Source organism: Schistocerca gregaria, unplaced genomic scaffold (genome assembly GCF_023897955.1).
Source record: "Schistocerca gregaria isolate iqSchGreg1 unplaced genomic scaffold, iqSchGreg1.2 ptg000001l___fragment_1, whole genome shotgun sequence".
NCBI lineage: Eukaryota > Metazoa > Arthropoda > Insecta > Orthoptera > Acrididae > Schistocerca > Schistocerca gregaria.
In genome coordinates this window covers 1,818,958-1,831,864 of record NW_026061697.1, presented here as the reverse complement: position 1 = coordinate 1,831,864, position 12,907 = coordinate 1,818,958, and the positions used below count along the sequence as shown (strand labels likewise).

General features: G+C 42.2%; 1 non-coding gene across 1 annotated transcript; it reads right to left on the bottom strand.

The window, feature by feature from the left end:
* Positions 1 to 1,825: 1,825 nt before the first annotated feature.
* Trnaa-cgc (transfer RNA alanine (anticodon CGC)) lies at positions 1,826 to 1,898 on the bottom strand. Its single transcript has one exon. It is a non-coding gene; the product is annotated as a tRNA-Ala (tRNA).
* Positions 1,899 to 12,907: the final 11,009 nt, after the last annotated feature.

The window sequence follows — 12,907 nt, the reverse complement described above, 5'->3', positions numbered from 1 at the left end:
TCCTTTGTGTAGCCTGTTGTGTAATTAGTTTATTAACGCTGATAGCGTGTATGCAACCACTGAAATACTTTTCCTCGTCACGACGAGCCGATTAAAACATTGTTATTTACGAGGGCTTCTCGACTATTTCGGGCTTGCAATGGAAATGTCACGTCCACATGTACGAAGTATAACGTCTCTTATTAGACCCATACCCACATGATGATATGAAGTACGTAAGTTTTACTATCTCGGACGCTTTTTACCAGGAGCACAAAGGGGTCATACCTGTGGAAATTATGCCTTTCCGACTTTTTGTAACGGATCGCAGAGATACTTCAGCATAAGAGGCAGCAAGTAGGTAACCTTGTTTTACTTTCCTGTCTTGCTTCTAGATGACACGATTTTATAATATTCCTTACTTCCTTATTCACTACCCTCACGGTAAATCGTCTGTCCCTTCTTACGTTCTGAAAACATTGTGGAGGCAGACGATATACTTTCAGTGGCTAATGGCTCACCGGTTATTGAACTGTGCATTGGGTTTTTTGACAAAGAATAAACAAAACAAAAGAACTGTACACATATATGTAAATGAAAACTATTACGTGCTAACGAAAATGGACGGAGCGCTTAAACAGCGAAAAAAAGAACACTGCTCAGTGATAGAAAACTTCAGTTTACATTACAGGCCGTACTCTTCGGATGGACAATACTTCCACTGTCCGTATGCGCCATGCCGAAGAGAGTATATGGCAGAACTGCCCTCCCGCTCCCCGCCTCACACATCCGTCAGTACCCGCGTGACGCGCGGCGCGAGAAACTGCGCCGCTACCACAAAGCCGCGCGACCTGGCGCAGGCGCGTGTCGCGTCCCAGTCGCGTCGCGTCGCAGTTTGCGCGGTCCCATTTGAACCTGTGAAGTTGCAAAAACGCGCGCTGCGCTGCGCCTAGCCTTTAGAGTTGCCATTGAGACACACACTCGTCGCTCAGTTCGCCGGCACAGCGCTACACTTGGGATTTCAAAGAGAACGGTAGGAAGGATTTTACCCCAGGATTTGCACTTTCACCCCTACAAAATCTAAACGGAACAGGTCCTTAAGGGAATAGATTATGTGATCCGCAGCCGCTTCTGATTAAAAGTTTTGGTCATGATTAGTCGGGACCAGGACATTGTAAACCGTTTGTGGATGAGGGATGAAGCTCACTTCCGTCTCTCCGGTTATGTGAACAAGCAGAACTTTCGATTTTGCAGTGACGTTAATACTAGAGAACTGCATCGGCAACCACTGCACTGGGCAAAAGTTACTGTGTGGTTCGTAATGTCTTCAATTAGGGATCATAAGGCCAAACGATTTTTAAGTTGTAACAGTGACTTCGCAGAGATACGCTAGTAAGCATGAATATTGTCAGTCGTTTGTTTCCAAAGATATGGCCTCCCGAAATGGGTACATTGCATGGCCCTCTCGTTCACTGGACGTCACATGTTTGTGACTTTTTCTTTGGGGTTATCTGAAGCGGAAAGTTTAGCAAAATAACCCACCTCGAACAACTGAAGCCCTGAAAGAGTGGACGCGACAGGAAGTGTGATGACTCAGTACAAGGTCAGGCTGGAGGAATGCGTGCTTCTAAGCGGACGCCATAATAAGACAGTTATCTTGAAAAAGTAACTGAGGAGGAGGAGGACATTAGTGTTTAACGTCCCGTCGACAACGAGGTCATTAGAGACGGAGCGCCAGCTCGGCTGAGGGAAGGATGGGGAAGGAAATCGGCCGTGCCCTTTCAAAGGAACCATCCCGACATTTGCCTGAAGCGATTTAGGAAATCACGGAAAACCTAAATCAGGATGGCCGGAGACGGGATTGAACCGTCGTCCTCCCGAATGCGAGTCCAGTGTGCTAACCACTGCACCACCTCGCTCGGTGAAAAAGTAACTGACGTTTTACTATTACAGAAAACACTTTTTCGTATATTTTAAGATTATGAAATAGAAAAAGTGTCTTTATTTAACAGCTTTTCAAAAATCGCTCTTTATTATGCCTCACCCTGCAGTTGAAACTCTCTTCTTCATTTAGCTCAGGAGGCCCTCAGCTTTAAAAGAATTTATTGTGTCGTAACACAGTACTATTTCAATATGCTATACGAGCTTATTTTAGGAAAGACACACGGGAAATATGTAGTGGTAAATGCGAAAAACAAATACAGAACTAGTTCTCTCACAAATGTTATGACTACTCTTATTTTTTATTTGGGGGACTTACGAAATCTGAATATTCTCGTAGTCTCCATGAAATAGCTGTGTTAATCTTAGATAACGGTAGGTGTGATTAACGTGTCTGACTGGTGGTGTGGAACTGTCCCAAGTGAAGGACAGCAGGAATTGGGTTATTCAGATACACACAATAGATGATTGTAACTGCACTGTTTACGTGGAAAGAACCCACACATATTACAAAAAATTGATGTATGTACGTATGTGGCACATCTCTCCCTAGACCACTGGACTGATATGGACCAAAGTTTGTGCACATACCCCTTACTGACAGGTAACAATCATAATTCAGGAGGTGCGGCATCATAAACGATGAGATGCATGAAAATCAGCCGCACCATGCCTGATGTTGAAATTTGCTTCTGTACTACAAACTCTATTCGTAACAAATGTCGCAGACATTCGCAGCGAAAGGCACATACAAAATTATATCATGATGCCACACATAATTCGGGAGATCCGACGTCATGAACACCAAGATGTGTGAAGAACTGCCGGAGTGTGCTTAATGTTTATATTTATCCTTGCTGCTCACTCTGTTAGCAACATATTTTGCTGACGGTATCGACATACGCCGCTGAATGCGCCTACATGAATGCATCGTTGTAGGACTCTTTACTGCCGAGCCACTCGTGCAGTCGAGTGAAGTGACTCCAGGCAGCGCTTTTGGCAGCTTTCAACTATGAGGCGAAAACGGTTGTAGGCCTCGCCACAGAGGCGTGCAGATACTCGAAGCAGCTGTGCCAAGCGCATCATCCCACGCCGAGCCTACTGGCAGGTGTGCGTGCAAGGTTCCTCGTTGTGGAAAACTGGCAAAGTGAACACCCCGACCGACAGTGCCGGCTGTCAGCTAGTGTACAATAAAAACATTATGACAGGTGACAGACTTCCGTCATTCAACAGTCTCCGGTCAATGAATTAGTTCTTTCTTAAGATCTTAATGAATTATTGTCAATGTAAACAACGAGACACCAACAGAGATAGTGATAAATGGTTCAAATGGCTCTGAGTACTATGGGACTTAACATCTGAGGTCATCAGTCCCCTAGACCTAGGGTAGTTAGGTTTAAGTAGTTCTAAGGACAGCACACACATCCATGCCCGAGGCAGGATTCGAACCAGCGACCGTAGCAGCAGCGCGGTTCCGGACTGAAGCGCCTAGAAACGATCGGCCACAACGGCCGGCAAAAGCGATAAATGAGGTATTAGTGAAAGATACTGGCTTATTAACATGGCTTGCTTCAAATTTTCAGAAAATGTAACTGATTCGAATATTTGACTAACGTAAAGCCTACCAAAATCGGCTGTATAGTTACGTTCATAGTCTGCACATAACTTTGCGGTGCACGGCCGTTGCCCCTGATAACAAAGTGCACCGCCCTCGTGGATAACATTGCGCCCCCTAGAGTGTGCAGCTGGAACACTGATAGAGGCAGAACATTCTCATTCGTCTGGTGCGCTCTCAAGTGTCATTGATACCTTCTCTGACAATGATCTCTTACCTTCGCCATCAAAATGGCCTACCTCACTGGGAACGGATTTCCGGCCATATGTCCGCATGACCTTTTTTGCTCCTTTTGCTGCGGAAGCTGTGATCTCTGTATCTTGAAACAATACAAACCAAGGGAAAATCGAAATCACTATCTCTCGCCAATAAATAAACGATCTCTATAATCATACAAGACGAGCGAATTGTGTTAAGTAACTGATCGTTCATTTTGGCCGCTGTGGACAACGCAAATACCGTATCCTTGCGATGAACACCTTACGAATACAAGAGGTTATATTTATTATTTGCGGGTCGTCTTGCCCCTCAAAAACTGGAGGACAGTAAGTGATCTTGAAATGCGGCGACGTTCCTGGGTGCATTACGTGCTCCCACTTTTGGCCATATGAGGGTACGACGAGAATTCTCCATATAATCGTTCCGATGCTCACGTGACATGTTTTGGAGAGGCATACCGTTGGTTGGGCAAATTGATCATGGTACACTCGCAGGTCAGCGGCATTGTGACACTGCATTCGTTTCCCATGCATATCTTTTCAGGCTGTCTGCGACCCTCACTGTACTTTTAAGGACGACAATGCGTGATCGCATCGAAAGCACTGGTGTAGGAGGTCTTTGAATGAGTGGATGTTCGGCAAACTTAAACCCCGTGGGCCACGTCGTTATGCATTGGGGATGCATACCGCAGCTCGCCTACATGTTCCAGCGACCATCCAGAGTTCTCAGTCAAACTTGTTGAGGAATGGAACGCTCTACCACATTTCCTTACCAACCTCGTGCCCAGCTTGGGAGCTGGTTACAGAGCACGCTCAGCTGTGTTTGGTGATCACATGCTTTATGGAGAACACGTTCCGCCTTTTGCAATGTGACTTCTGTCTTTGAACAAAAACGTCAGTTATGTTCGTATCATTGCATGTTTTTGTGTTACCATCTGTACCATGCAGCAGCAATTATTTCTATTTTGCTTGACAGTAACACAACATGTGAAAGTTACTTTGGCCCGGAGTTTCGCAAAGCACTATAATCGAAAACGAAAAAGGCCTGACGGGGTCTATTGGGGTGAAGTGAGACCACGGGGGCTGATTCCATACCACTGTGGCGGCTGCTTTATTGTATGAAGGACTGAATTTAGTTGAAAGTACTTGATCTTCATTTCTCGAGTATATGCTGAAGATTAAAGTTAATCGCATTTGAACCGGTACTTTCAGAGACTAAAATAAAGAGCTCCTGAAAACGCTATTTACTATTCTAAAGAAATGTGACTGGGATCCTAGAATACGAAACTGACTACAACTGTATGTAAGCAATATCGGTTACTTGTGCTCCATTTATGACAATATGAGAATAGGGGGGGGGGGATAGGATAGTGTACCTACAAACAAATCTTCTTTCTTGGTCGGTGTTTCAGTTAGTCACCGATTTTAGAACTATATGAAGCTACGCGTACTAGAGGACGCGGTAAGTAGTTCCTGGCATTTTCGACTGCTGCTGTTGTAGGGCCTGAGGTTTTGTTTTCTGCAGGGTTTGCAAATATAACGAGTTCTACATATTTAGTGTTGTGTAATATATTAAAGATATTTGGAGGATACTGTCTGTTCTATGGTTAAAGAATTTTGTGGTGAATAAAATATTTTTTAATTTTGACTAGTTACATAACGTGTGGATGAATAAGTTATAGTTCGTGAGTCACAAACCATCTCGTACCTTCAAACGGAAGACCTTGCACCATGGAGTATATGAGATTTGAAAAAGAAGTAAGTTGATGTAATGTATTAACGAAGTTACCTGTCTCGAAAAGGGAAATTTGTGACAGGTGCAACAGCTTCTATTTCAGATCGTTGTTAACTTCTAACTGGTTTTTGATAAAACGATTGATTTCGCTTGCTGATTATTCTTGTGTAGTAGAGTAATAACGTAAGACATTTCTCATAGAGAAATACGCTACTGACAAAAATTTTTCTCGATTGCAACGATTTGAACTGATATTTGTACCTAGGTACATGACCATGTTGTATCTTGGAACAGTCTCTCATTTGTCAAAAATCTTACTTTTCCGGAGTAATTGTAATTTCAGAAAGAAAGTGCACCACTCCTAAAGTGAATGCTGTCATTTCAAAATGGAATAACAAAATGGAGTAAAGGTCTATTAAAGTGTGAAAGTCTGAAGTGTGTTCCACGGTAAAACACTTTTCGCTAATAATTGTCAAAACTAAGAACAAACACAAAACGCTGTCCAAGCATATAAACGATCGATAGTCGAACTAAAAATCTGAATGCCGGGTGTTCGGACAAACTTCTAGGACTTGTAGAAGGGAGACAGGAAACAATATTTTGAGTACAAACCCATGCCCGGGAATGTACCGTTTCAGTTCTACAATGGTTTCAACTTCGATATTTAACTCATCCACTTCTGTTTGAGGGATTAAATTACGCATAAGGCAATACAAAACAATTCGCAATGAAACATAACGGAACACCTGTTTATCACTTAAGCACATTTGTTTGTGTTAAGACTCCTCGCCCTGTCCATCTGTCAACATATCGTTTGTTCAGATGTCTGCGAACTGCACGATACAAGCGAGTTGGTGCTTCATCATGCTGAAACCACATTTCCTGATGGGCAATCAGTGGCACAGCTTTCAAGAACGGCCCCAATATCTTTTGCAGAAACATAAGTTATGCAAGACCAGTTATAGTGGAAGGAGGTACGGCCCAGTTACACGACAGTCTGGAATGCCTGCCAACAAACAAATATCCAACAGGCACCGAAGCCTCGGAATGTGCTTAGCATGGGGCTTTTTGGCTGCCAGACATGGCTGTTGAGCGAATTCAGAACACAGTCACTCCCCAGTGAACTCACATTTGTCTGTGAACAGGAGTAGTTGGGTAAGGAAAGGATCAGCACATTTTGTTAGCGCAGGTTGCCTACATCAGGAGCAAGCATATATTCAGTGGAAAACCTATTGTTCTCTTTTGATTGACGAATCCTTAACTTACTATTTTGCTAAGTGGATTATGACCATCTGAAGATAATCCGTCATTCCAAGAAACCCTCCACACTCCTCCCTTCCCTCTCCTACTCCCCACTTCTCCTCCTTCTCCACCACCCCTCTGGAAATTGTCTCGCAATACAAGCACACTTATGATATGGACCTATTTGACTAATTAATTAAATCGACCAATTAATTAACCCCTCCCTATCTGGGACACCCCCAGCAGTTCCCCTCCCCTCCCCCTCCAGGAATTTGTCTGGGAAAAGACTCAATTGATTGGCTAGCAGGTGGAAAATTGATTGCAGTGTACGGAATATTGTTTAACCCTTTATTTGGCAGTGTTGCTTTCAAGCAACATCAAATTTACCTTGGCCTTATGGGACAACAAATTCTTCCCAGTGCATTTTATTGGCATTACTGCCTCCAGGCAACATTCCTTTACACACTGCGAACGCCAGTTTTTGTAATAGCTTAAGGTTTTCCACACGAGATAGCAGTTTGTGCAGTGGTGTTACAGAGATCTCCTCGTGTGACCAACAGAGGTGTCTTATTTTGGTTCTAAAAGAGTGGATTTAAATAGATTGAAGAAAAACTGCTAAGATTACTGGCAAGATATACCCAGAGGTGAGTTTACAGCAGAAATATTTGAATCTTTGTTTTGAAATACGTAAGTAGTATAAAACTTTTATGTTGCCTGTGAGCAACATTGCCTATAGTTAGGACATGTGCCATTAGTATATTACACATGTTTACGGCGTGACAGAGAAGATATTTTTATTTTTAGGGGCTTTTTAGCAATGGATTCCAGAATATTTTATGGAATTAAAAAAGCGAGAGGAATAGTAGTTCCACTAGAAAACCCGGCTTTGTCTGATCTAAGTGAATCTGAAGACGCTGAACTCGAAGCTTTGGCAGGCTGTAGTGATTCCAGAGCGTCAATCTCAGTCCCATAACCAAGTTATACCAGACACTGATTCTGATTTAGGAAGTGAAATCTCAGAAGCTGAACATGTGCAAGGACCCTCTGCAGTGAATCCTTCTAGTGCAAGTGGCAGTCAAGTGAAAAAGTAAATTACAAAAGCAGTCACTTACATGTGGGTAAAGGAAGATACAACTGCTAGGGCAGAAAGTCTCTCTCCTGTGTTTTCTGATGAAGGCAATACACCACTGGGTTATTTCAGAAGATTCTTTGATTCAGAACTAATTGACAAAATTGTGCAGGAAACGAACTTAAACTGTGACCAACGAACTACACGTCAGTAAACAGAAATATAAATGAAATAGAACAATTTTTCGGTGTTCTGATATACATGGGTCTTGTTTCTATGTCTTAGTAGACTGACTATTGGTCTCAGGCAATGAACTGTGAAAAATTCACCAGCATTTTCAGTTTGAAGCGCTTTCAGAAACTCCGCCGATACCTGCATTTTACGAGCAATGAGAATGCTGTGAACTGTTCCGACAGACTTTTGAAAATAAGACCTGTTCTTGAGTCAATTGTATAGAACTGCCGTGAGCAGAAACAAGAGTCCGCATTTTCTATAGATGAGAAGATGGTTGCATATAAAGGTACAAGAGCAGGTAATTTGCACCAATATATTCAAATAAGCCACACAAGTAGGGTTTTAAGATTTTTGTTCGTGCTGGTGTGTCTAGAGTTGTCTATGATTTTCTTCCCTATACTGGTAAGGGGATGATAATTTATCTTGCTGATGACGAGAAAATAATGGAATTGGAGTACTTTTATTTTGACAATTTATTTTGCAGCCTTGAACTTAAAACATACTTAAAAAACATCAAAACATTGAGTCCATGGGCACCATAAGGAAGAACTGAATAAAGAACTGTCCTCTACATGACGAGAAGCGGTTACTGAATGACGAGTCAGCTATGACTACAGGAAGGACAGTCACTCAGACCTCATTTTAGTAAGGTGGGCAGGCTATAAAATCGTGACACTTGCAAGCTTATTTTTTGGTGTCCAACCACTCTCAACAGGAAAACGATGGGACAGCAATCAAAAAAGAATTGATGTGCCCTGTCCCAGTATTGTACGTCAGTACAAGCACATGGGAGGAGTTGATCTTGCTGGTATGCTGATAGAGCTCTACAGAGTACCAATGAAAACTAGGCGATGGTACATGAGATGGTTTAGATTTTTGCTAGATCTGAGTGTTTTAAATGCTTGCCTGCATTTTTCGAAGAGAATCTCTGGACAAGAAGACCTCATCAAAGTCATTTAGGGCAGATACTGCCAATGGTTTGATATTTTCAGGGAAAAGGAAAGTAGGAAGACCTTCAATAGACAAACCACCACCATAAAAGAAGAGGAGGAAGGCAACAGCTCCGACTGTTACACAAGATGTCCGATTTGATAATATGGAGCATTGGCCTGTATACGGTCCCAAAGGTCGTTGTCGTTATTGTCCATCTGAATATTCTACAGTCATGTGTTCCAATTGCAATCTAGTATTGTACTTCGGTCCAAAGAGGAACTGTTTCCAAAAATTCCATTGCAAGAAGAACAAGAAGGGAAAATGAAACAGTTCTATTACATAGCAGGAATGCATAAATTTGTTTATAAATTAAATTATTCACGTACGGCAAACATTTTGCTTGAGGTTATCGGCAAACTCCTTTTTCCTATAATATATATAAGTGTGATCTACTGCTGGCAACGTTGCTTGTAAGCAACATTTCATAATTTTCATAATTTTTGTCAAAAATTTCTAAAACTGACTGAATTGTATTTCTTTAAGTATAATAAATAGATGTAAGCACTTAATTTTTTTGTTTTTATTTTCACCATTTGCCAAATAAAGGGTTAAAAAGTTTCTCATACACAAGACAATGTGTGAAAGATTCTTTATTTAAACAATTTCAGGGATACAAGGCAGTGTATATCATATAGTTCATTTATTTACTTTTAATATTTAAATAGATAAAATTCCATTCCCTACAAATTCTTTGAGGGTGAGAAGGTACTTGGAATATTAAACAACGTCGACATTTTTTTTTTAGCCCACACTCCCAAACACTTCACTGGGCTTGTCATTCCACATATTACTATATTTGGAGGCCACGCTACCCCTGCTCAGGTCCGTGACTGGCCACTATGAGAGCAGACGTTGCAGTAATCCCCAAACAAAAGAGCTTCTGATGGTGGCTGTCCTTTATTATTTGATTGCTGAGAAATTCCTGTTCAAGCACATGCTCTCTCTCTTTCCCCTATCCCCCTCTCTCTCCCTCCACCCCCCCTCCTCACAACCGGTCATGTCCTGTAGTGTAACCCTGCTAGGACTGCATTCACCATTGGCCATGGTCGGATCGAATCACACACAAAGCAGCATTTACCTAGTAAACCCCACCTGTGCATTTCTTAGAGTGAGGTAATATCTCCATCAGATTGATTGTCTAATTAATTAAATCGATGCCCTTCGTGTGGGGCAGTTTTCCGTTGCTTTCTATTGGTGGATTACTAGGATTAGAATATTTGATGGGTTTGGATCCTACAGCTTCCCAATTTCCGAACCCTACTGTTATTTTTTCCCGTTGCCTCCTATTGGTGTATACTGATACAGTTAAGTCGTTTATAGAAAGTCCATTAAGCTGGAGGTAGCTGAAAATTTCAAATTTCAGCTCAGCTGCATGCTGTGTCCATAGAAAATCTGTGGAGATTTCGGAGTGGTATGTGTGCTCGCAATAAAGCAATAACAATAAATTGATTAAACGGGAATAGGATATTGCGATTGGATTTTTAAACCTTTGTAGAATTCCTAAATTGGTTTTCTCCACTACATTCGGAAAGAGGAGGAGGAGGAGGAGGAGGAGGAGATAGGGTCTGTTAGGGGATAGGACAAAGACACAGAAAATACCACAATCCAGGCTGTAGCAGTAGTTGTCAAGGCTAGATGTTGGATATCGCTGAAATACATCCTGAATGCACATGCCCAGTGTCCACACGTCACTCGCCAATCTCCTCATGAACAACCAGCGCCTACGCTCAGAGGTCGGACGGCCATAGCCAGTTTGGTGGACGCGTGTGTCCGCCACAGTGCACCACCCTGACGTGGAGGGCGTCTGGAAGTGATTGGAGTGGTAGGAATTAGGATGTTATCAACACGTTCATTGCCAACACTTGGCAGTTATCGATATTGAATGACTCAATTTTCCAAGGGGAATACATGCAACACATGCGATCACAGAGACAGCCCAATGCACACTGTATATTAGTTTGCTGTTTAGCTATCGAAAGGGCACTGTGGCTGGGGCTTATTCCTGTAGCTGTGTGCAATAACCGACTAGCTGGCCTACTGGAACTTTTCGTTGTAATCACCGATTGCCAGAAAAGCCCATTTGTTCTGGCCACATGCCTCCTCTGGCACAGGCCTCACATTCGAAACCGCGTCGTCCTAGTAAACCAGCAAAATTTATTTATCGCTGTAAATAGAATTAAATATTACACTTGCAGCCCTAATCTCATAACATTCGACACTGACTCTGGAAATATCCCCCTTATAACTCGGTACAGTTTAACACATAAAATGCTTCACCCTCCTTGGGGATATTGGTGCATTAGTACAATGGACATCCAGCTCACAAAATAGTTTGATTGGGGTGATCATGTGCCATGACTGTGGATTTTTAGAGTATAAAAGGAGGTGTGATAGGAGCAATCGTACACCTTGCATGTTTATTATTACTGGAGAATCTAGACAATATTGGTTGTTGTTTTGGTCTTCAGTCCTGAGACTGGTCTGATGCAGCTCTCCATGCTACTCTATCCTGTGAAAGCATCATCATCTGCCAGTACCTACTGCAACCTACATCCTTCTGAATCTGCTTAGTGAATTCATCTCTTGGTCTCCCTCGACGTTTTTTACCCTCAACGCTGCCCTCCGATACTAAATTGGTGATCCCTCGGTGTCTCAGAACATGTCCTACCAACCGATCCCTTCTTCTAGTCAAGTTGTGCCACAAGCTCCTCTTCTCCCCAATTCTATTCAATACCTCCTCATTAAGTATGTGATCTACCCATCTAATCTTCAGCACTCTTCTGTAGAACCACATTTCGAAAGCTTCTATTCTCTTCTTGTCTAAGCTATTTATCGTCCATGTTTCACTTCCATACATGGCTACACTCCATACAAATATTTTCAGAAACCACTTCCAGACATTTAAATCTATACTCGATGTTAACAAAATTTTCTTCTTCACATCGCTTTCCTTGTCATTGCCATTCTATATTTTATATCCTCTCAACTTCGGCCATCATCAGTTATTTTGCTCCCCAGATAGCAAAACACCTTTACAACTTTAAGTGTCTCATTTCCTAATCAAAATCCCTCAGCATCACCCTCGTTTTGCTTATGTTGATGTTCATCTTATACCCTCCTTTCAAGACACTGTCCATTTTGTTCAACTGCTATTCCAAGTCCTTTGCTGTCTCTGACGTTCGCCGATGACATTGCAATTCTGTCAGAGTTTTTATTTCTTCTCCATGGATTTTAATACCTACTCCGAACTTAACTTTTGTGTCCTTCATTGCTTGCTCAACATACAGATTGAATAACAACGAGGACAGGCTACAACCCTGTCTCACTCCCTTCCCAACCACTGCATCCCTTTCATACCCCCCGACTCTTATAACTGCCATCTGCTTTCTGTACAGATTGTAAATAGCCTTTCGCTCCCTGTATTTTACCCCTGCCACCTTCAGAATTTGAAAGAGAGTATTACAACCAACATTGTCAAAAGCTTTCTCTAAGTCTACAAATGCTAGAATCGTAGATTTGCCTTTCCTTAATCTTTCTTCTAAGATAAGTCGTAGGGTAGGTATTGCCTCACGTGTTCCAACATTACTATGGAATCCAAGGTGATCTTCCCCGAGGTCGGCTTCTATAGGTTTTTCCATTCGTCTGTAAAGAATGCGCGTTAGTATTTACAGCTGTGACTTATTAAACTGATAGGTAATTTTCACATCTGTCCACGCCTACTTTCTTTGTGATTGGAATTATTATATTCTTCTTGAAGTATGAGGGTATTTCACCTGTCTCATACCAAATGGTAGAATTTTGTCAGAACTGACTCTCCCAAGGCTGTCAGTAGTTCTAATGGAATCTTGTCTACTCCCGGGGCCTTGTTTCGACTCAGGTCT